The following is a 24,069-nucleotide window of genomic DNA, read 5'->3' as shown; positions in this document are numbered from 1 at the left end:
GAGCTGATATCCATCCGGGCACACAGGGATAGGAGCGAAAGGAGTGAGAGGGATAGACTGGTGGGAAAGATGCTGGAAGTGGACAGGAGGTATGCAGAGGCACCAGAGGAGGGACTGTTGGGGGAGAGGCGCAGCCTGCAGGCTAAATTTGATTTGCTGACCACTAGAAAGGCGGAGGCACAGTGGAGGAAGGCACAAGGGGCAGTGTACGAACATGGTGAAAAGGCGAGTAGGATGCTGGCTCATCAGCTGCGTAAGCGGGATGCGGCTAAGGAGATTGCTGGAGTGAGAGATAAGAGTGGGAATGTGGTGCGGAAGGGGGTAGAGGTGAATGAGGTCTTCAAGGATTTTTACGGGGAACTGTACCGGTCGGAGCCAACGGGGGAGAGGAGGGGAATGGAGAGGTTCCTTGACGGGCTTTCTTTCCCGAAGGTGCAGGAGGAGAAGGTGGAGGGGTTGGGTGCGCCGATTGAGCTGGAGGAGCTAGTTAAGGGGATCGGGCAGATGCAGTCAGGGAAGGCACCGGGGCCGGATGGGTTCCCGGTGGAATTTTATAAAAAGTTTGTGGATCTAGTGGGCCCCTTGCTGGTGCGAACACTCAATGAAGCGTGGGAGGGGGGGACTTTGCCCCTGACGATGTCACGGGCGCTGATCTCGTTAATTTTAAAGAAGGACAAGGACCCCCAGCAGTGTGGTTCATACAGGCCCATATCTCTCCTCAACGTGGACGCTAAGGTGCTGGCAAAAATCCTGGCCACCAGGATAGAGGACTGTGTTCCAGGGGTTGTGCATGAGGACCAGACAGGTTTTGTGAAGGGAAGGCAGCTGAACACGAATGTGCGGAGATTGCTGAATGTCATTATGATGCCGGCGATTGAGGGGGAGGCAGAGATAGTGGTGGCACTGGATGCGGAGAAGGCCTTCGATAGAGTGGAGTGGGGGTACCTATGGGAGGTGTTGGGGAGGTTTGGATTTGGTGAAGGGTTCATTAGATGGATAAGGCTGTTATATGAGGCCCCGATGGCGTGCGTGGCTACGAATAGGAGGAGGTCGGAGTACTTCTGGCTTTACCGAGGGACCAGGCAGGGTTGCCCCTTGTCCCCCTTGTTGTTTGCACTGGCAATCGAGCCGCTGGCGATGGCATTGAGAGATTCAGAGAGGTGGAGAGGCTTGGTGCGAGGTGGAGAGGAACATAGGGTGTCGTTGTATGCCGACGACCTGTTACTGTATGTGGCGGACCCGGTGGGAGGGATGCCGGGAGTGATGGAGTTACTAGCCGAGTTTGGGACCTTCTCAGGTTATAAATTAAACTTAGGCAAGAGCGAGGTGTTTGTGGTGCACCCTGGAGACCAGGAGGAAGGAATTGGTAGGCTCCCGCTTAGGCGGGCAGGGGAGAGCTTTAGGTACCTGGGGGTGCAAGTGGCCAGGGACTGGGGGACTCTCCACAAGCATAACTTTACCAGGCTGGTAGATCAGATGGAGGAGGAGTTCAGGAGGTGGGACATGCTGCCATTGTCGTTGGCGGGGAGGGTGCAGTCCGTCAAAATGACAGTGCTTCCGAGGTTCTTGTTCCTTTTTCAGTGCCTGCCCATATTTATCCCCAGGGCCTTCTTTAGGAGAGTGACTAGCAGTATTCTGAGTTTTGTGTGGGCACATAGGACTCCGAGAGTGAGGAGGGTGTTCCTGGAGCGAGGAAGGGATGGAGGTGGGCTGGCACTGCCCAACCTTCTGGGGTACTATTGGGCAGCCAATGTGTCAATGGTGCGTAAATGGGTGATGGAGGGGGGAGGGGCGGCGTGGAAAAGAATGGAGATGGCATCATGTAGAGGTACGAGCCTGGGTGCCATGGTAACGGCACCGTTGCCGCTCTCCCCTAAGAGGTTTACCACGAGCCCGGTGGTGGCGGCGACCCTAAGAATCTGGGAACAATGGAGACGGCATCGGGGGGAAACAGGGGGCTCGATGGAGGCTCCACTGGGTGGCAACCATCGGTTCATCCCGGGGAACACGGATGAGGGATTCAGGGGGTGGCAAAGGGCGGGCATCAGCAAATTGAGGGACCTGTTTATTGGCGGGAGGTTTGCGGGCCTGGGGGAACTGGAAGATAAATTTGGCCTTCCCCAGGGGAACATGTTCAGATACCTGCAGGTAAAGGCGTTTGCTAGGCGACAGGTAGAGGGATTCCCTTTGCTGCCCTCGCAGGGGGCGATGGACAGAGTGCTTTCGGGGGTGTGGGTAGGAGAGGGGAAGGTGTCTGACACCTATAAGGTAATGCAGGAGGTGGAGGAGTCGTCAGTGGAGGAGCTGAAGGCTAAATGGGAGGAGGAACTCGGGGAGCAGATAGAGGACGGGACTTGGGCGGATGCCTTGGAGAGAGTCAACTCTTCCTCCTCATGTGCGAGGCTTAGTCTCATCCAATAAGGTGCTGCACCGGGCCCACATGTCCGGGACTAGGATGAGTAGGTTCTTCGGGGGTGAGGACAGGTGCACCAGATGTTCGGGGAGTCCTGCGAACCACGCCCATATGTTCTGGGCATGCCCAGCACTGGAAGAATTCTGGAAGGGGGTGGCGGGGACGGTGTCGAGGGTGGTTGGATCCAGGGTCAAACCAGGTGGGGACTCGCGATTTTTGGAGTTGCGGTAGAGCCGGGAGTGCAGGAGGCGAAAGAGGCCGGTGTCCTGGCCTTTGCGTCCCTAGTAGCCCGTCGAAGGATTCTGTTACAATGGAAGGATGCAAGGCCCCCAAGTGTGGAGACCTGGATCAGTGACATGGCGGGATTTATAAAATTGGAAAAGGTCAAATTTGCCCTGAGAGGATCAATACAAGGGTTCTATAAACGATGGCAGCCTTTTTTGGACTTCCTGGCTCAGAGATAGGTAACTGGGTCAATAGCAGCAGCAACCCGGGGGGGGGGGGGGGGGGGGGGGGGGGTGGTGCATTATTGTAGTGTTTATTCTGTAACTTTATAGTGTGTTAATATGCGTTGTTGTTAAAATGCTGGGTTGTTCATGGGGATGGGGCGAATGTATATGATTGTTAATATTATTGTTATTTTCGGTATTTTACTAAGGTGCGTCAATGTTGTATAAAATCAAAATTTCTCAATAAAAATTATTTAAAAAAAAAAGATTAGTAGAGAGTCGAACTCATTTGAGAACTGTGTTCATAGTTTAATAAACACGTCAAACTCATTTCAGAGTCTGGAGCATCCTTTAGTTAAGACTGCATCAAGTAGCAGCCTGTGTTATCCAAAGAATCATAACACAACAGGAGTCACCGGCACGGGCCCCATCACCTCTTCCTCTTTCCCCTTGGGTGTCCGATGACCTCTGGCCTACTCCCAAGTGGCAGGGTGCAAGCAGAACTAACCCCTGAGGCTCCACCGCCACCTCGTGATGCCAGTCCTGGAGACCTCCTGCCATCTCGGACAGGGTCTGCCTGCTCGTGGCCCTTTAGCACAGAGCGTGGACCATTTCCGTCTGGGTCTGCGCCACACCACCTTGCTACTGCACCATCTTTCTCTGGGACAGGGCCACCTCCCTCTGTGTCTGTGCCATGTCGGCCAGTACCTGGGCAATGCCGTCGCCGTTCCCAGACATGTCCTGCTGTGAATGGGCCATGCTTAGGAGTGCCGCTGCAATGTCTAGGTGGCTCTGGCACATGGCTGCCTGTGAGAAGGCAGCCCTGTTCTGGGATTCGGCTACAGCCTGCACAGATTGCCCTAGGCCTTTGGCATGCTAATCTATAGCCAATACCCACGCCCACAAGGCCTCCACCCTGGATGCCAGACATGCGGTGTTGGTCTGGGTGGCACGCATGGACAGCACCACCTCCTGCTCCTGCACACCGTTGGACACCTCCACCTGTGCCTGCAGGTACGGGATGCTCACCGACAAACCCTCATGCAGTCCCTGGCTCTGAGATTGCATCTCCATAATCGATGGGACTGTCTGTTCCAGAAGCAGGAAACCTGGCTGGATGGCAGCTAGTGCCTTGGGTCGATTAAAATGGGTTTCGCAGAAGCTGCTCCATTATTACTTTGTACAGTCGGCTCTAATCACCACATGATTGTTCACATCGCAATTATTTTAATTCTCCGGTTTTACCTTCTGCCGATCCTTCTGAAGCTATTAACTGAGGTTTAATTTCACTGGTGGGTGTTGCTTCACCAAGGTGGCTTTATTAATGAGTTTCTGCAGGCCTTTTAATTGTGGAGGATGTTGCAATCAAACCAGATTCCATTTGTATTTGTACTTCACTGGCTGAATTCTCCGTTTTTGGGACTATGTTCCCACCCCTGGCTTATTCATAGCCCTACAGGGGGAGAGAGGGCCCTGTCGGGAAGCTTGCAGCTTCAGCTGCAGGTCCCGGGCCCCCACACTCCCAGGTCAGAGACTGTGCATGCGTATGGCAGCCGCCTCCAACGGCCGCACCATGCCCCATGGCGGACTCAGACCGCGGAGCTGGACTTCCAAAATAGTGCCCCCGATCGGCCACGCACCCGGCCCCGACTGCCCGTCCAAAAATAGCCCGGTTCCGTATGAGGCCCCCCCTGCACTCCGGTCAGCCCGCCCCTGACCATGGCGGCCGGGGATTGTGTCCGCAGCCGCCACGCGAGTATCCCGAACATCAGGACCACATTAGATCCATGCCGTCGGGACTTCGGCCGGTCGGGCTGGAGAATGGCGAGGCAGGTCTCAAGCAATGGCCACAGGGAGGAGATACGGGGCTCGGAGAATCGTAGACCCGGCTCCGATCCGGATTCCATGCGCGGAAGTGGATTCTCCTCCCCGGCGCCAGGCACGATTTCGGCATCGGGGTGCGGAGAATCCAGCCCCACATTCCTAAAAGGGGGAACTTTAAGCTACCAGTCAGCAAACACGAGCCAATTTACCCTTTTCCATCCCAGACTTACTGTGATCTCTCTGTTCCTGCACAACCATCATTAGGTGACTCCGTATCGACAGGACATCAAACTTAGAATATTCTTAAGCTGAATAGTTTAGAGACAGGGATATTTTCTCTGAGAAATTGGGATAGCTTCAGGGAGAACCTTGTGCATAATAAACACTTATGCTCAAAATGCGACCTCAAGAAACTGATTTAAAAGAGTACGATAATGAAATATTCAAAGCTCTAGTTCGTTTCCCATTTCAGGAAGGTTATTTCATAAGAAGGTATTTTTCCGAATTAAGTTGTGCCAAAGTTTATTGCGTTATGTATGTGAGGTTATATGAGATGGTTATGTTTTAAACTATCTCTTAAATTCAAGGAAATGGACTAATGAAGGGATGTATGAGATCTTCTGCGAGTTCTGACTGTGAACCAGCCTGTTGGGTTGGTTGCCTGCTGGACTAAAGGGCTCAGGTCAAGTGCTATTGAAATGCACGTGTCAGGTATAAAATCAGAATATGAAGGCAGAAGTGGATGTTTTCACTACTGCAGACGGTCGCGGAGACTTTGAACTGAAAGAGAGAGAGAGAGAGCCGGGGACCAGCTACTGCGGTCAACATGGGAAACTGTTTTTGATGTTGGCCACTGGACAGAATGCTAGAGCAGCACGTTAGCACAATGGCTAGCACTGTGGCTTCACAGCATCAGGGTCCCACGTTTGATTCCCCGCAGGTTCACTGTCTGTGCGGAGTCTGCACGTTTTCCCTGTGCCTGTGTGGGTTTCCTCCGGGTGCTCCGGTTTCCTCCCACAGTCCAAAGACGTGCAGATTAGGTGGATTGGCCATGATAAATCGGCCATAGTGTCCAAAAAGGTTAAGAGGGGTTATTGGGTTACAGGGATAGGGTGGAAGTGAGGGATTAAGTGGGTCGCTGCAGACTTGATGGGCCGAATGGCCTCCTTCTGCACTGTATGTTCTATGTTCTAGAGGGAAGGTGTAGACTGGTCAAAGAAATGGAACCTGTGGAAATTTAAGGACTCCAAAAGATTCATCCTAGTGTAGGGGGGGAAGGAATCCCCTATTTTTTGGTCAAGAATCAATGTTATGATATAACTTACCACTGTTATTTCTTATCACCCGTGGTGAAATTTGTTGCATTATATTTTTATCTATTAACTTCCTTTCGATAGGCGGGTGACCTAAAATCAGGTTGAAGTCTGCATTCTCCACTCACTTTCTCCAAAAAACTGACTGAATTGAGATTTGGTTGCACACGTACTGGGTGTCATAGAACTGAGAACAGTACAGCACAGTGCAGGCCCTTCAACCCACGATGTTGTGCCGACCATTTATCCTAATCTAAGATCAACCTAACCTACACCCCTTCAATTTACTGCTGTCCATGTGCCTGTCTCAGAGTTGCTTAAATATCCCTAATGACTCTGATTCCACCACCTCTGCTGGCAGTGCATTCCACACACTCACCACTCTCTGTGTAAAGAACCTACCTCTGATATCTCCCTATACATTCCTCCAATCACCTTAAAATTATGACCCCTCGTGACAGCCATTGCCACCCTGGGGAAAAGTCTCTGGCTACCCACTCTATCCATGCCTCTCATCACCTTGTACACCTCTATCAAGTCACCTTCTTCGCTCCAGTGAGAAAAGCCCTAGCTCCCTCAACCTTTCTTTATAAGCCATGCCCTCCAGTCCAGGCAGCATCCTAGTAAATCTCCTCTGTACCCTCTCCAAAGCATTCATATCCTTCCTATAATGAGGCGATCAGAACTGGACACAATATTCCAAGTGTGGTCTAACTAAAGTTTTATAAAGCTGCAGCAAAACCTCACAGCTCTTAAACGCAATCCCCCTGTGAAAGCCAACACACCGTACGCCTTCTTAACAACCCTATCAACCTGGGTGGCAACTTTGAGGGATCTATGTCTGTGGACCCCAAGATCCCTCTGTTCTTCCACACTTCCAAGAATCCTGCCTTTAGCCCAGTATTCAGCATTCAATTTCGACCTTCCAAAATGAATCACTTCACATTTATCAAGGTTGAACTCCATCTGCCACTTCTCAGCCCAGCTCTGCATCCTGTCAATGTCCTGTTGTAACCTGCAACAACCCTCAACGCTATCTACAACTCCCCCAACCTTCATGTCACCGGTAAACTTACTAACCCACCCATCCACTTCCTCATTCAAGTCATTTATAAAAACCACAAAGAGCAGAGGTCCCAGAACAGATTTTTGTGGGACACAACTGGTCACCGATCTTCAGGCGGAATACTTTCCATCCACTACCACTCGCTGTCTTCTTTCAGCCAGCCAATTCTGTATCCAGACAGCCACATTTCCCTGTATCTCATGCCCCCTAACTTTCTGAATGAGCCTACCATGGGGAACCTTATCAAATGCCTTACTGAAATCCATATACACCACATCCACTGCCCGACCTTCATCAATGTGTCTCGTCACATCCTCAAAGAATTCAGTGAGGCTTGTGAGACATGACCTGCCCCTCACAAAGCCATGCTGACTATCTTTAATCAAACTATGTTTTTCTAAATAATCATAAATCCTATCTCTCAGAATCCTTTCCAATATTTTGCTGACCACAGACGTAAGACTGATGGGTCTGTAATTCCCAGGGATTTCCCTATTCCTTTTCCTGAATAAGGGAACAACATTTGCCTCCCTCCAATCATCTCGTACTACTCCAGTGGAGAGTGAGGACGCAAAGATCATCGCCAACGGTGCAGCAATCTCCTCCCTCGCTTCCCGTAGTAACCTTGAGTATATCCTGTCAGGCCCAGGGGACTTATTTATCTTGATGCTTTTCAAAATTTCCAGCACATCCTCCTTCTTGATATCAACCAGTTCGAGCCTATTAAGCTGGTTCACACTGTTCTCATGGGCAACAAGTTCCCTCTCGCTAGTGAATACTGAAGCAAAGTATTCATTTAGGCCTCCCCCATCTCTTCAGACTCTAGGCACAAGTTCCCTCCACTATCCCTGATCGGCCCTACTCTCACTCTGATCATCCTCTTATTTCTCACCTAAGTGTAGAACGCCTTGTTTGAGAGAATCGCGCCCGAAGTTTCTGTGAAAAGCCCCTAGTCGCCAAATTCCGGCGTATGTTCGGGTAAGCTGGTACGGGAATTGAACCCGCGCTGCTGGCCTTGATCTGCATTACAAACCAGCAGTCTAGCCCATTGAGCTAAACCAGCCCTAAAACTAACCCTAAACAATTGCTGCATTTACAATCTACTTGGATGGGCACTTGAAGTGCTGCAGCTCTCCACGACGAAGACAAGGCTAGGTCGCTCTTTTCTGGCTGGACAACCACTATGTTGGATGCTTCTTTCCAGCATTGTAGGTTTTCCATTGTTACAGACCCAGAATGCCCTCCAAATGTCGCAAAAGTGCCTAAAATTGGATGAAGTATTGTCGGTAAATGCCGCAGCTAATTCGTACACACAGCAAAGTCAAACAGACAGGAAGAGAGAAACAACCAGATAATTGGTTCTTTATTGACTGAGGAATAAATGCTGTGCAAGGATGCCGGGAAAACATCCATGATTTACTTAATGTGCTGCTCTGCAATCTTTTACACCCACCTGTGGGGACAGACCAAGAGACCCTTGATTTAATAGCCCTTCGTAGGACAACACCCCAAAAATGTCAGCCCAGATTAATATGTTCAAGTTCCTGGAGTGCAGTCTGATTCAGAGGTGACAGCTTGCGAGGCTGCGATTAAGCCAAGACAGACGCTTGGGCCTTTTAGTACAGCCAAGTTATGAAGATGAAAATCTATCACATTCCCTTGTTTTGTGCAGGCTGCAGCCTATGCCGTGTGGGACCAGATACCAATGATCTCAGTTTACTTGTCCCTGTGGGCATCAATGTCAAAAGATGCACAATTATTTTATCAAAAGAAGTTTGCGAAGTGGCACATCTGTAGCCAATAACGTTAAATATTTTGGTCCAAATGTCTAAGGACATATGAATGCTGAGTGAAGTTGAAGACGGGTTTGTCAAATTATTGCCCATGGTTACCAAAGAGGTTGAAATTTTTCTCACTCTGAAAATTGAAGATTGTGGGAATTATATTGGGCTTTGAAAGACCTTATTTAGAATATTCTGACGCCGTGGCAGGTTCAGACAAGCAGGGTCACATACTCACCATGGTTACTCGACTGCTAGTCACATATTCATCAGCCAATAGCTGGAACCAGAAAATGGCACTGTCACTGCAGGAAAGGACACCGTTCTCTTTGCAAACACACTTATATTCTTAAAGGACCAGATCTGATAAGAATGACTGTCAGTTTAAACTTAAGGTAATTTGATTGGTCATTAATTCTTTCTTATAATATATCTGAAAAGCAATCTTAAATGATAATGTTACGACCCCTCCCACAGGGGCAACACTTGCATAGCATCCAATTCCCCTCCTACAAATATTTTAAGTTTATTGACAACTCAAGAATACAAAAGAATCAGCAACATGCTAAGAACAGTCATGAAAATCAGTCATATTCCAAAAACATTTTCAAGACACCAAAAAAACCAAAACCACCAACTCTCAAGCCAGCACCCCCTCCCCGCCACCCCCAACCCCAACGGTAGCCCCAGAACCGTAGAAAGCCGCTAGCAGCAGAGACCACTGGAAAAGGACATACACGGTGCTGGGCATGGTGTGAGAGAGAGAGAACACCCCTCCCCTCCCAAGGGGGGGCACAGTTCAACCCAACACAGTTCCTGTAAACAAAGCTGCAGGGAAGCATACAGCCACCTCTACCCCCACTCCTCCCCTACGGTAGCCCCATATTGAGGGAAAGGCGTCTAAACAAGAGGCGCAGTCGGAAAAGGTCATACCGATATGGGGCTTGGCGGAAGAGGGAGGGAGAGAGAGAGAGAACTCACTTTAAAAAAAACAAGACAGAATACAGAGCAACCACAAGAAAACCAACAAACAATTAAGTACATGGCTCAAGCCAGCACCGCTCCCCCCACCCCCCACCCTCTCCCGGCTCTAGCAACAGCCCCATGTCAGTGGAGAGGCGCCTACAAGCAGCACAGTCCACCGGTAAAGGGCAGACAGCACACGGTTTAGGAGAGAGGGATAGAAAACCCCACTCCCACACCAGCACAGGGAGGGGCCCCTCAATCCCCAGTGCACAGAAGCAGGAGGGCTACAAGTGGCGAGCATTCAGCCATTAGGCACAAAGAAAAAACACAACAAAAATACAGTAATAACCACACCATCTCCCAATAATAAAACAAGCAGTACACATAGCCCTGCTGCTCTCACAGTTCCAGCATTCAATCTCTGGACACCATCCAGTCCAGAACTGCAAGAGCGAGTCCATTTTCCTCCACTTTCAGTGCGGCAGCAGGCCAACCAACATCTGCCCCGTGCTCCACTCCTAGCCGATAAGCAGAAAGGCAGCCAGTAACAAGTATAAGTCCCAGGCCTGGAAACTGCAGGACTCTTACAATAATAACCATAAACTCTATCCCCTGCAAGCAACTTCCCCTCCATCCAACCAGTCATAGGATCGTACCCTTGCTGCAGTCCAGGCTTCAATGTCCGAAAAAGGCAGCCAGCATTCAGAATAACAAACCAGGTCCAGAAAAGGGTTACAGCCAGAAGCAGCAGGACCTCAGAGAAAGCTTCCCCTCCTACAAATATCGTAAGTTTATTAACAACTCAAGAATACAAAAGAATTAGCAACATGGTAAAAGCAGTTATGAAAATCAGTAATATGCTAAAAGCATTTACAAGACACGAAACCCCCCCAGCAGCTCTTAAGCCAGCATACATCCATCGCCCCCCCCCCCCCCCAACCCCCCACACCACCCGATCCCAACGGTAGCCCCACATCGACGGAAAGGTGCCCAAACGGGCAGCACGGACCCACCAGAAAAGGACACACTGGTGCAGGGCACGGTGTGAGAGAGAAAACACCCCCTCCCTTCCCAAGAGGGGGCACAATTCAACCAAGAACAAACCAGCAGCAGCAAAGCCAGCAAACGGCCACCTCTTCCCCCCCCACTCCTCCCCAACGGTAGCCCCACATTGGTCAAAAGACATCCAAGTGAGCAGCACAGATCAACAGAAAAGGAAACGCTGACGCCCTTCCCAAACAGTAGCTCCACATTGATGGAAACGCGCCCAAACAAGCAGGGCAGACCCCTAGAAAAGGATACACTTATACGGGGCATGGCAGAAGAATGAGAGAGTGAGAACTCCCTTTACAAATAACAAGAAGGAATCCAGAGCAACCGCAAGAAACACAACAAACAATTAAGTACAAACAAGCCCGCAAACAACGCAATCCACCGGAAACGGACAGGCAATGCGTGGTTGAGGAGAGAGAGAGATAACAATCCTCCCCCTTATTAGCACCAGGAGGGTCCCCTCAACCCCCAGTGCACAGAAGGAGGGTCACAATTGGTGAGCACCCAGCCGCTAGACACAAGAAAAATACAAAAATACAATAATAACCATACAATCCCCCAACAATAAAACAAAACCAACATCAGTACAAGCAGTACCCATAGTCAATCGGGCCACTGCCCTGCTGCTCTCACAATTCCATAATCCGGTCTGATCCAGTCCAAAACTGCAAAAGCGAGTCCGTTCTCCTCCACTTACAGCCCAGCAGCAGGCCAACCAAAATCTGCCCCATGCTCCACTCCCAGCCAATAAGCAGAAAGACAGCCAGGCATTGAAACTGCAGAGAGACAGGTTCGCTCTCCTCTCTCTCTTCCTGCATGCACCTGGCAGCAGCAACAAGCACCACTTCCTCCATTCAACCGGTTGTTTCACCGTTCTCCCTTGCCGTAATCCAGGTTTCAAAGTCCACAAAAGGCAGCCAGCATACACAATAACACACCAGGTCCGGAAGCAGGGATACAGCTAGAAGCAGCAGGACCTCAGAGAAAGACAGCCTGCATGTGCCTCAGAGTATGAACAACTCAGGCAACTAAGGTGCGGAGCTTCCTCCCAATTGGAGGACCTCCCCACAGGATATAAACCCCGACCTGGAAGCAGTTCAGGGATGGAGACCCTGCAAGGAGTGGAGAGGAGTGATTATTGTGACTAGTGTGGAATAAAGTGGGTCGCAACCTGTCAGCCTGGCCTCTTGTAGCGTCTTTGCCTCCATCTACAACAATAGGGATTGTTTCTATCTATTGGTTCACACTATTACTACCTGTCAGAAGGGTGCGAAGGGGTGGGCTGGCCACATATGGGTAGACGTTGGGTGTGGACTTTGCTTGCCGACACTGGTTCTCCATGCGGTGCCAGCTTCCCGGTGAGTCGGTGGAAGATTTCTGGCGTGCATTGCTTGCCCTAGTTAGAGACTGTGACTGTCAGGATGTTTCGGCCACAGAACACTCAAATTTGCTAATGAGAGACGTGTTTGTACCGGGCATAGGGTCTGACTACATCCGCCAGCACCTCTTAGAGGGGGCCACGCGTGACCTCGAGGTGACCAAAAAACTAGCGCTCTCACTTACGGTCGCATCACGCAACATTCAGGCCTATGCCCCCCGACCGCGCAGCCCACCTCCCCCGTGAATCATGGACTCTGCAGATGGCCACCCCATCGTGGACCCCATCAGCGACCGCCCTCAGCCAATCCCACACCTGTGTCGCACGGCAGCCAACCAACCCCGGGGGGGCCAAATGCTACTTCGGCGGAGCGACCTCTGCAAGGCCTGTGGCAAGAAGGGACATTTCGCTGCAGTGTGCCAGGCCCGGTCAATCGCCGCTATTGCCCTGGCATCTTCCCCTCCTCAGACCACATGCGGCCCGTGGACGCCGCCATCTTGCTCGACTCGCAACACGTGCAGCCCGTGGGCGCCGCCATCTTGTTCCTCTCAGGACTAATGGGCGCTGCCATCTTGCCTCCCCCACAACACGTGCAGCTCGTGGGCGCCGCCATTTACCCAACTCAGGATCCCTGCCCGCGGGCACCTCATCCATCCGCTCATCGCTGGCAACCGCCGATGACCAGCCGCGCCACGCCTCGCTTCGGTCACGATTGACCAGTCTCGACCACACAACCTCGCGACTGCTTCAACTAAAGTGAAAGTCAACGGGCATGAGATCTCCTGCCTGCTGGACTCTGGGAGCACTGAGAGCTTCATTCACCCCAATACAGTAAGGCGCTGCTCCCTCGCGGTACACCCCGCTAACCAGGGAATCTCCCTGGCCTCCGGATCCCACTCCGTGGCAATCCGGGGGTACTGCATCGCCACTCTCACTATCCAGGGCGTGGAGTTCAGCGGCTTCCACCTCTACGTCCTCCCAAACCTCTGCGCTGCCTTGACACTCGGCCTGGACTTCCAGGGCAACCTCCAGAGCCTAACCCTTAAATTCGGCTGGCCCCTACCACCCTTTACCGTGTGCAGCCTCGCGACCCCTAAAGTCGACCAACCTTGCCTTTTTGCAAACCTAACCCCGGATTGCAAATCCGTCACCACCAGGAGCAGACGGTACAGCGCCCAGGACAGGACCTTCATCAAGTCTGAAGTCCAGCAGCTGTTTCGGGAAGGCATCATCGAAGCCAGCAACAGCCCCTGGAGAGCCCAAGTGGTAGTGGTCAAAACTGGGGAGAAACACAGAATGGTCATGAACAGTTTCCGCAATGGCTTCTGTAGTTGACTGTTTGGAGTTTGCCTGTACAGATAGACTGTACAGTCTTGTTAAGACTTGTTAAGCAGGTCAGCAGCTTTGAGGAGCAAAGGTCTCTTTTCTTTTATAGGCTCTGCCAGTACAAGACTTGAAGATTGTCTAGTTTAGCAGAACTGTGATGTTTTCCATTCTCTGTAGTTCCAGGTGGCAGGGAACTCCAGCACTTGCAGCTGTTTCATAGAATTTACAGTGCAGAAGGAGGACATTCGGCCCATTGAGTCTACACCTGAACGAGCACCCTACCTACGCCCACACCTCCACCATATCACAGCAACTCCACCTAACGTTTGGACACTACGGGGCAATTGAGCATCACCAATCCACCTAACCCGTACATCTTTGGATTGTGGGAGGAAACTGGAGGAAACCCACGCAGACGTGAGGAGAACGCGCAGACTCCACCCAGACAGTGACCCAAGCCGGGAATCGAACCCGGGTCCTTGCGGCTGTGAAGCAACAGTGCCAGGGACCAAGAGCTGTTGGTTGGCAATGTCTCTCAAAACCACCACAGCAAAATGGCTTCTTTCAGACCTTTTTATAATTGAATAAGCACAAAGATGTCCGCTAGTTTAATTTAGCTTGGTCATCATTACTATTAGATTATATTATATTCCACAAAGCAAAGAAATTGATTAAATTGCAGTCTTTTGAAGAAGTCCTTCTTGACTCCTGTTCACTAAAGTAAAGGGACCTTTCTCACCTTTTAGACATCAATGTACACCCCTAGAGGGGTCTTTGCTTTTTTAATGTCACTACATAGGCAGCTCTAGAGATATGTCAGGCAAGATTTTAATAAACATCGAAAGGTGCCATGTTGTTTGTCCATGCTTCTGTTTTGAAAAAGACTTGTTAAACGGCGTGTAAAGGTTTGAGAACAGAAATGTGCCTTTAAAACTGTTGTGGTTAACACTTGTAATATCAGAATTATGTATTGATGACACTCATCCATGTGACCTGTTACAAGTCCAAATCCCTTTTCCAAATAAGGTGGGTGGTCAGGTCGATAAGTGCTGCCATTTGACAACCCTAAAATTGAGGTTCAAATAAGGGACCATCATAAAACAAATGAGGTCAATGGGAGCCCCTTTATATGTCAGTCTTCCGGCTGGCTGGTGGTGTGAATGTTTTATGCATTCATTTACATCTCATTAACACAGTTGCCCGCCAGTATTTTTTTTTTCATTCATGGGAGGTTGGCATTGCTTCCAAGGCCTGCCTTTGTTGCCCATCCCTAATTGCCCTTAAACTGAGTGGCTTGCTAGGCCATGTCAAAGAGCATTTAACAGGCAACCATATTGCTGTGGGTCTGGATTCACATGTAAACCAGATGGATTTCCTTCTCTAAAGGTCATTAGTGAACCAAATGGGTTTTCACGACAATCGACAATGTTTCATGGTCGTAATTAGACTTTTAACTCCAGATTTTATTTAATTCAAATTTCACCATCTGCCATAGTGGGATTTGAACCTGCATGCCCAGAGGATTTCCCTGGGTTTCTGGATTACTAATCCAATGCGAATAACACTGTGCCACCGCTTCCCCATTAACATCCCGTCAAGACAATGGGAAATTATGTTTGGGTCTTGGGTCTTCCGAACCTGGTGTATTATTACTGGGCGGCGAATGTGGAGAAGGTACGGAGCTGGGTCAGAGGGGTTGACTTCCAGTGGGTCAGAACGGAGGAGAGTTTGTGTAGGAGGTCGGGATTGAAGGCCCTAGATCCCGATGGCCCCGGGGAGATACTCAGTGAGTCCGGTAGTAATAGCTTTGTTGAGAATTTGGAGGCAGTTTTGCCAGCACTTTGGGTTGGGGACATGGTGGAGCAGACTCGATGGGCCGAATGGCCTAATTCTGCTCCTATGTCTCATGGTTACTGGTCCCATAGTTCTCTTTGGGAACAGTGACTATCTCAAGGCTCTGATTTAAGTGTAGGGGCTGGCTGACAGGAGACGGAGATGTGACAATATGTGTATTGTAAGAATAATGAAGGGTTAACAATTTACTGTAACTACATCCAACTACTGGATGGCGATCAAGGGCATACACTGGATCACATGATACTCTTGATTTGGGGAGAAGGTTGTTAGCCGAGATAGTGAATAGTCATGTTATCAGGAGCTCTGTAATTAGAATCATTGTTTTAGTGAATCTATAATCTTTTATATCATAGCGAGCAAGTTGGATCTATTTAGTTGTAGTGTAAATAAATTAGCTTTGTTCAAAACTTAGCTTGATGTTCTTTGTGAGACACTATACTTCAAAGCCATCCGCAAAGAACATCACATGATACCAGGAGTGGAGATCGTAAGGTACCAGGTGTGCATGCTAAAGATATGTAGAAAGGTTCAGCAAGAGAATAGAGGTTTGCAAAGAATTCCCGTGAAACAAGGCTTGATAAAAATTTCTAACCAGAGTCTGACTTCAATCACGACGTCAAAGCAAATCCCAGTCGAAGTGAGATGGAAGGTTTGCAAACTCCACGGCAATTTCATACTTTGGGTAAAGTAGACATTAATTGGCGCAATTTCAAGCAGCAGCACGAATTGTGTATCTCAGCCCTAAACCTAGAAGCGACCAATGGAAAATAGCACTGTGGCTGGCTCGCAAGCTCTTGGAGCCTTTAACTCGTTCCGGTTTGAGGATGAGGCAGATAAAAAAAAGAACAACAAAGTTATTGAAAAGTTTGACAAGCACAGCCAGTTACAATAAAACAAAATGTTTGAACGGTATGTGTTCAGGCAAAGAGTGCAAAAAGCAGGTGAAATGCTTGACTGCTTCATATCAGGGGCGACATTCTCCCCTACCCGGCGTGACGGAGGGTCCCGGAGTAGGGGAGTGGCGCCAACCACTCAGGGGTCGGGCTTCCCCAAAGGTGGGGAATTCTCCCCACCTTTGGGGGCCAGCCCGCGCCGGAGCGGTTGCCACCAGAAGACCGGCGCAAAAAACCGGTGCCCCCGGCAGCGGGGCTGGCCGAAAGGCTTTCGCCTGTCCGCGCATGCGCCGGCAGTAACGTCAGCGGCAGCTGGCCGCTGACGTCACTGCCGGTGCATGCGCGATGTGGGGTTCTCTTCCGCTTCCGCCATGACGGAGGCCGTGGCGGACGCAGAAGAAACTAGTGCAGCCAGGGCACTGGCCCGGACTCTGAGGGGGGGGCCCCGATCGCGGGCCAGGCCACCGTGGGGGCACCCACCAGGGTTCGATCGCCCCCCCAGGACCCCTTGGGCCTGCTCGCACCGCTGAGCCTGCCGTTCCAGAGGTGGTTTAAACCTCGGCGGCGGGAGAGGCCTCCCAGCGGTGGGACTTCAGCTCATTCGGGCCGGAGAATCTCCGCAGGGGCCTCTCCAATCGGAGTGGCGAGATTCCTGCCCCCGCCACTTTCCGGGTGGCGGAGAATCTCTGCCACGGCGGGTGGGTGATTTTAGGCACCCTCAGGCGATTCTCCGACCCTGCTGGGGGTCGGAGAATTTCGCCCCAGATCTGAGACTAAAAGCGCAGACATGTAATTTTTCGATTCTCCTTGACTCACTTTTGTGAGATCAGATAGTCCACAGAGTAAAAGGTGACAAACTGCGAGAAAGTTTATTGCGACAGTCTAATTTAACGTTAGAATTTGTCAGTACGTGTAGAGAAAGCGAACTTGCCAGAAATCAATTCTCAGAAATGTTTGGCGGAGAAAGTGGTGCAAAAACTAACATTGCTGCATTCAGGAGGGCCCCTCATTATGTAAACTTTGCTCTGTATAAAGATAGCCAGGCTCAGAGATTCACGGGCTTCGTAGCTATCTCTGGATTCCCAAGAGTGCAGGAAGCAATAGATTGCATCCATGTCTGTGGGCTCCTTGGCAGGAGCCTTTGATGTTCATCAACCACAGGGGTTTCCATTCCGGCAACATGTAACCATTGAGAGTAAATATTGCCCGTATGTGCATGGATCCTGGGGAAATGCCATGACTCTAACGGCCACAGTCGCTCCCAGGTGCCTGGGGTCTTCCAGGGGACCAAAGCATCTGCACGATAGTTTCTGAGGGATAAGGACTGGATAATGGCTCCAGTGCATCACCCTCAGAAAGGTACAATGCTGCTCATGCCACCACAGGCTCCGTCATGGAACAGGCCATAGGACTGCCGAAGATGTAATTCAGATACTTGGACCGCTCAGGTGGCTCCCTGCATTATGCACTGGAGAGGGTTGGCTGCATGTTGTGTCCTTCACAATCTGGCTAGGCAGAGAGGTGAGGCCCTGCCAGAGGGTGAACTGGACGGAGAAGAGCCCTACTTAGAAGATGAAGATGAGGAGGTGCAGGAAGCCCTGGGGGATGCAGAAGGGTAACATGGATGGGGCGGGATGGTGGCATAGTGGTTAGCACTGCTGTCTCACAGCACCAGAGAGTTCAATTTCTTTGAGTCACTGTGTTTGTGGAGTTTGCATTTTTCTCTGTGTCTGTGAGGGTTTCCTTTCTCCCACAGACCAGAGATGTGCAGGTTAGGTGGAGTGGCCATGCTAAAATTGCCCCTTAACGTCCAGGGATGTGCCAGTTAGATGGGGTTAAGGGAAGGGGAGAGGGCCTAGGTAGGGTGCTCTTTCAACACAAACTCGATGGGCTGAATGTAGGAATTCTATGGGCGGCCTGATGTCATGGAGGATGTCATGGAGGAGGGGAGATTTGGGATGCATGCCCGGGATACCCTCACAGCACAAAGGTTCCAAGAGGATAATAGCTAATTCTGATCATTAGGTGACCTCTCCTCTCCTCCTCCTCATCATTTGTGACCGCTGAGAGAACGGGCCCAGCATTCAGAGGAGCAGAGGAGACTGAGGGGGGACATATTTGAGATGTATAAAATTAGGAGGAGTATAGATAGACAAGAAGAAACAATTGCCCTTGGTGATAGGGCGAATGACCAGGAGGCATAGATTTAAGGCAAGCTGAGGTAAGGCAGGAGGTTTAAAGGGAATGTGAGGGAAACCTTTTTCACCCAGAGGGGGCGCGATTCTCTGGCGTCAAAAACGATAAGGTTTGACGGCAGCCTCCGCCCCCCCGACCGGGAACCGATTCGGCTCCCCGGTCGGGGCTAGTACCGCGCGGCCGTGAACTCCGGCATCGCGGGTTTAACGAATTTCGTTAAGCCCGCTAGCCAGAGTTAGCGACGGCTGATGCGTCAGATGACGTCAGCCGCGCATGAGCGGATTGGACGACTCCAACCCGCGCATGCGCGGATGACGTCATCGCGCTTGTGCGTGAAACCTGCGCATGTGCGGGCCGTTATGCCCCGCAGAAGCCCCGCGGATGGATCCATCGGGGCGGTGGAGGGAGAAAGAGTGCGCGGGGTAAGTACCCGCTGCCGTGGTACTGCCGTGCCAATCGGTGCCATGGTTCCCCAGATCGGGACTTTACGGCCGTTTTTACGAACGGTCAGACCAGGTGTGTTTTACGTTCATAAAAACGGCCGTAAAGGCCTTGGATATCGGCCCATCGGCCAGGGGTGAATAGCTGCTCGCCGTAAAAAAACGGCGGGCAGCGATTTGTGTCGGGAGGCGGGCGTGGGGGGGGGGGGGGGGGGGGGGGGGCAGGGAGAATAGCGGGAAAGCGTCGGACCAGCGTGTCCGTAAAAATTTACGCCGCCCGCTATTCTCCGCCCCGTCGTGAGAGCGGAGAATCGCGCCCAGGGTGTTGGGAGTCAGGAATTCACTGCCCGAAAGGGTGGTGGAGGTAGAAATCCTCATAACATGTATGATTTATATTGATGTGCACTTGCAATGCTAAGGCATACAAGGCTATGGGCCAAGTGCTGGAAAATAGGATTCGAATAGCTAGGTCGTTGTTTTCGACTAGCAAAGATATGCTGGGCCAAAGGGCCTTTTCTGTGCTGTAGACCTCTGTGACTCTATGAGACAGGCGCTACGGAAATGCACAAGGGTAATTAGTCGAATTTTGAAAGGAATTCTTAGTGGTGTGCTTGGCCAGATTGCCACTGGCTGTTTGTTTCATGGTGGCTTTCATTTCTGCATTGTGGTTAAGAGGATACAGTGATGGTCAGTAACAGAGGGAAGATAAGGTTGGCACTGTTGGTGAGTAGGGAATTGCATTAACTTGGGCGCTCTAGAATAGAATAGTGTCCAGTTCAATATAAAATGATGCTCATACTCATTCTCTTTCTTGCATGCACTAATCTGGCTGAGCTGAAAAGTTGGTTGTTCACACTATTGAGTCAGGCAATCCAATATTGATTGTCTCTGTTGGAATAAAATTGAGTGGCCCCCGAATCACAATCTAGTCAAGGAGCCTCCTCTATCACCTTTCTCTGAGTGTTTTGGTCTGTCCAAGAACATGAACCATTGAGACAACTGAGACACCATCTTCAAAAATATATCCAGGCACTGAGCTTTGCATTTTTTTCTCAGTACCGGTTTTTTCTCCAGTTCATACCATTTGTTGAACCATTTAGATTAGCGACATTTTGCCTGTCATGTTTTGATGACTGGTGAAAGATAACAGATCTGGGTTTTGTGCTAATAATAGCTCAGCTGCTTCCTGTCAGAGCCGCAGAGATTTTTTTTTAAAGGTGGATGTGCCGGGGGAATTTCCCAAGCTCATTTGTTCTGTTGACTCAAGTAGGTTTGAAGACAGTTGGAAAGTCGTTCCTCCTGCTTCACCTGAAAATATAAATTAGGAACCATGGGGGTTGGAATCCAGCACTGGGGGAGTGCAGAAAAAAGGGAATACTGCGTGGAAGAGCAGGAATTAGGAGCAGAACGAGGCCACATGACAACACAAAAGTAAGGTAATTAATTGCAAAGAGGATTCATTACCTTTAGAAGACGAATGCAGACAGGAGGCATTTGCACCTTTAGGAGCAGGACAAAATTTCCTGCCTCATGTCTTCAACTCTTCCCCAATCTCAGGGATCCTTTTGGAGTGGTTATGCAGTTAACAGGTAGGCACTACCTGCCCCAATGATATAAATGTCCCAGCCCCCACCATTCATAGGCTCTGAGTACTTCCACTGACATCACAGTAAGCCTGGAAATTTGGGGCACAGAAGAATGCCTCTCTGTCTTCAGGACATAAAACAGACATAAGACAGTTTGCTTTAGTTCCACAGTCTAAAATGGAGGATTAATTTACCAATCTCTTGATGAAAGAAAGACCAATCAGGGACAGGCAGAAGAGATTTCTCAAAGGTAGGTTGTGTGAGAGACTTTAAAATATATATGTGTAGATATGCAATTTTTAAAAAACCATTAAAAGGAACAAAGACCTTAAAAATGGTTGCAACTGTTAAGTAATGGGTTAAGAGACATTGCAATTAGTTGTCTCATTTATGTTAAGTGTTCAATGATTGTCTCATTTATGTTAAGTGTTCAATGATTGGCACTGATATGTAAAGGGGCTTCAGGTGGACTCTGGAGCTTGTGATGATCTGTAGAGTTCTGTGCAGAGTGAGTTTGAACCATTAAAGGTGTGTTGGTGAAAAAGGAGCTGAACTCTTGCCTCTTCATACCGCAGCATCTAGTACATGTTAACAGGAACGGTGTCTGCCATGACCATGGCGACAAAAGAAGCCACTTGGCAGTGTTAAGAAAACCCACACCTCATTATCTTTGAGGAGCCACAAACGATTTCCTGTAAATGGTGCAGCCCAGATTCAAAGAGATTTATGCAAAGGCCATCTGCATTTAATAACCCAGAAGGAGATTGATTGTCTGCTAAGACAATGGCCCTGCAACCATCTTTTCAATTCCTAATGGCTGAGACTAATCCAACCGATGGATACATATCCTTTGTCAAGATGGTGGAGTGGTGGGAGTCATGTGACATGAGCCTCTGGCTTGTAGAACAAGTAATATTGCCTTGCTGAGCTGCAGAGTCTCGTGGTGGAATTCTCCGCTCCCGGGAAAAATCGGGAGGGCCGTCGTGAACTCGGCCGAGTTTCACGACGGCCTCGGAGGCCGCTCCTCGCCCCCTATTCTCCCCTCCCGGCGGGGCTAGGAGCGGCGCTCCGTAGCTCTCGGCCGCCAAGCGGTGCGCCGAGGGTGACGCGACGGCACCGCCTATGTGACGTCAGCCGCGCATGCGCAGGTTGGCCGGCTACAACCCGTGCATGCGCGGCTGACGTCACGACGGCTGACAGCTCGAACCCGCGCATGCGCGGTGGCCGTCTTTCCCCTCAGCCGCCCCGCAAGACATGGCGGCTTGACCTTGCGGGGCGGCGGAGGGGAAATAGTGCGTCCGATTGAGACGCCGGCCCAACGATCGGTGGGCACCGATCGCGGGCCTGTCGCCTCCCGAGCACAGTCGTGGTGCTCATTCCCCACCAGGCCCCCTACAAGCCCCAAAACGGACATCTCACGACCATTTCACGACGGCAGCGACCAGGTGTGGTTGCCGCCGTCGTGAAACGGTCGCGAACCGCAGGCCGCTCGGCCCATCTCTCGTGAAAAACAGCGACCGGTGATTCTTCCGAGCAGGGGGGTGGGAGAATCACGGGGGGGCGCCAGGGGGTCGTGAAATTAGTCGGGGGGCCCTCCTGCGATTCTCCCACCTGGCGTGGGGAGCGGAGAATCGTGCCCTCAGTATGCTGTTTACTGCCTGACAGAAAATGAGCACTGTTCAGGTTGAACACCTGACCCCATTTTTCTGTGGGAAGTTCTGTGTCTTTGCTGCAAGGTTGATTTATATCTGTGTATCTTTCTCATCATATGAAGTCAACATCACTGGAAAAGTGAATTATGCAACATCAGTTTTTAGTCTGCTGACCTCCGTGAAGGAGTATCTCATTGGATTTTGATTCTGGATTCTAGAACCCATGAGAAATACTTTTTTCCTTTGTGGCCTCTGCATTGTAAATCTTTCTTCTCTTCATCCCTCTCTTTACTATCTGGAGGTGAGGGGGATGTACCCCACTCTCTTTTCGCATTTTGAGCGCATGTAAATAAACTAACCCTTTGAGTTCACCCTGTCTCGAGTTTGCTTGGGGGTTATTAATAGGAAATTGGATCACCCCAAAACCGAGGGGTTGGCAAATACGTCAAGATTTATAAAGGGGGGGGGGGGGGCAGCACGGTGGCCTAGTGGTTAGCACAACCGCCTCACGGCGCTGAGGTCCCAGGTTCGATCCCGGCTCTGGGTCACTGTCCGTGTGGAGTTTGCACATTCTCCCCGTGTCTGCGTGGGTTTCGCCCCCACAACCCAAAAATGTGCAGAGTAGGTGGATTGGCCATGCTAAATTGCCCCTTAATTGGAAAAAATAATTGGGTAATCTAAATTTTTCAAAAAAAAAAAAAAAGATTTATAAAGGGGGAAACAAACTGAAACACCTTTCTGTTTGCAGCTGGGTGGTGGGAAGAGGTATTAGTGCTGTTTAAATTAACCCCCCTCCTATCCGTAACAGATCCATGACCAGCCTCATGGAATCTTAAAGAGATAATAAGAGGAAGATGAAGGGAATGCAATGGACTTGCCTGCTGTGCTCTTGGGTTTTCACACGACGTATGTTACTTAGGGTCCGTGTCAATGACCACTCCTGTTAATGGACCTTTCATCTCCTATGAAGCAGTCTTTACCTGCCGAACAACTAGATAATTTCAGAAAAACCCAGAGATTGAACAAAGATCACCTGTCACTGAATTCTGATTTAGTGGGAAGTATCATGTTCCCCAGGTGACCTAATTTTCATTGCTGGGGGATTGAATACACTCGCAGTTAGACCAACACTCGGTACAAACTGACAGAATAACATATTTAACATTAAAAACAGTTGAATGAACACTCTTCAGTACAAACAGAGTATATTTACGGTAAACCTTGTAATCCTCCTTGAACTATCAAAACATTGAGCTGCCTTTCAACATAAAATTGATCTTGAAGCTGTCACTCACTTCTTATGAGTCAAAAAATAGGTTTCATCAGCCATCAAAGGACTCACTTCAAAAAAATGAGATAATATTCTGGCTGTCTTCTTTGATATCGAAGGACAAATGACAAAGTTAATCATTGCTGAGGAATCGCTGATGTGGCTCGGTATGTCTATTGGCTACAAACTGCCAGTTAGCTGAGGCAAAGTCAACCACAGCTTTATTTATCTCAATCCTTTGATGACAAATCAAACAAGTCCCATTAAAACCTGAATCTTTTCTTATTAAATTAGACTATTGCCAACCATTTCCATTATTATAAAATACAATGCTCAGAGGTGAGTATGTACAATCTATAGGTTTGCGGATGATAGGACTGTAGTGGGCCGTATCTCAAACAACGACGAATCAGACTACATGAGGGAGATAAATCACTTGGTTGCATGGTGCACCGAAAACAACCTCTCTCTAAATGTTGGAAAGACCAAGGAATTGATAATCGACTTCAGGAAGCGAAGCACGACACACACTCCTGTCTGCATCAATGGCACCGAAGTGGATATGGTCGATAGCTTTAAGTTCCTGGGGGTCACCATCACCAACAG

This window comes from Scyliorhinus canicula, chromosome 15 (genome assembly GCF_902713615.1).
Source record: "Scyliorhinus canicula chromosome 15, sScyCan1.1, whole genome shotgun sequence".
In the NCBI taxonomy this organism is placed as follows: Eukaryota; Metazoa; Chordata; class Chondrichthyes; order Carcharhiniformes; family Scyliorhinidae; genus Scyliorhinus; species Scyliorhinus canicula.
The sequence above is the reverse complement of the archived record's forward strand: the minus strand, read 5'-3'. Positions refer to the sequence as shown.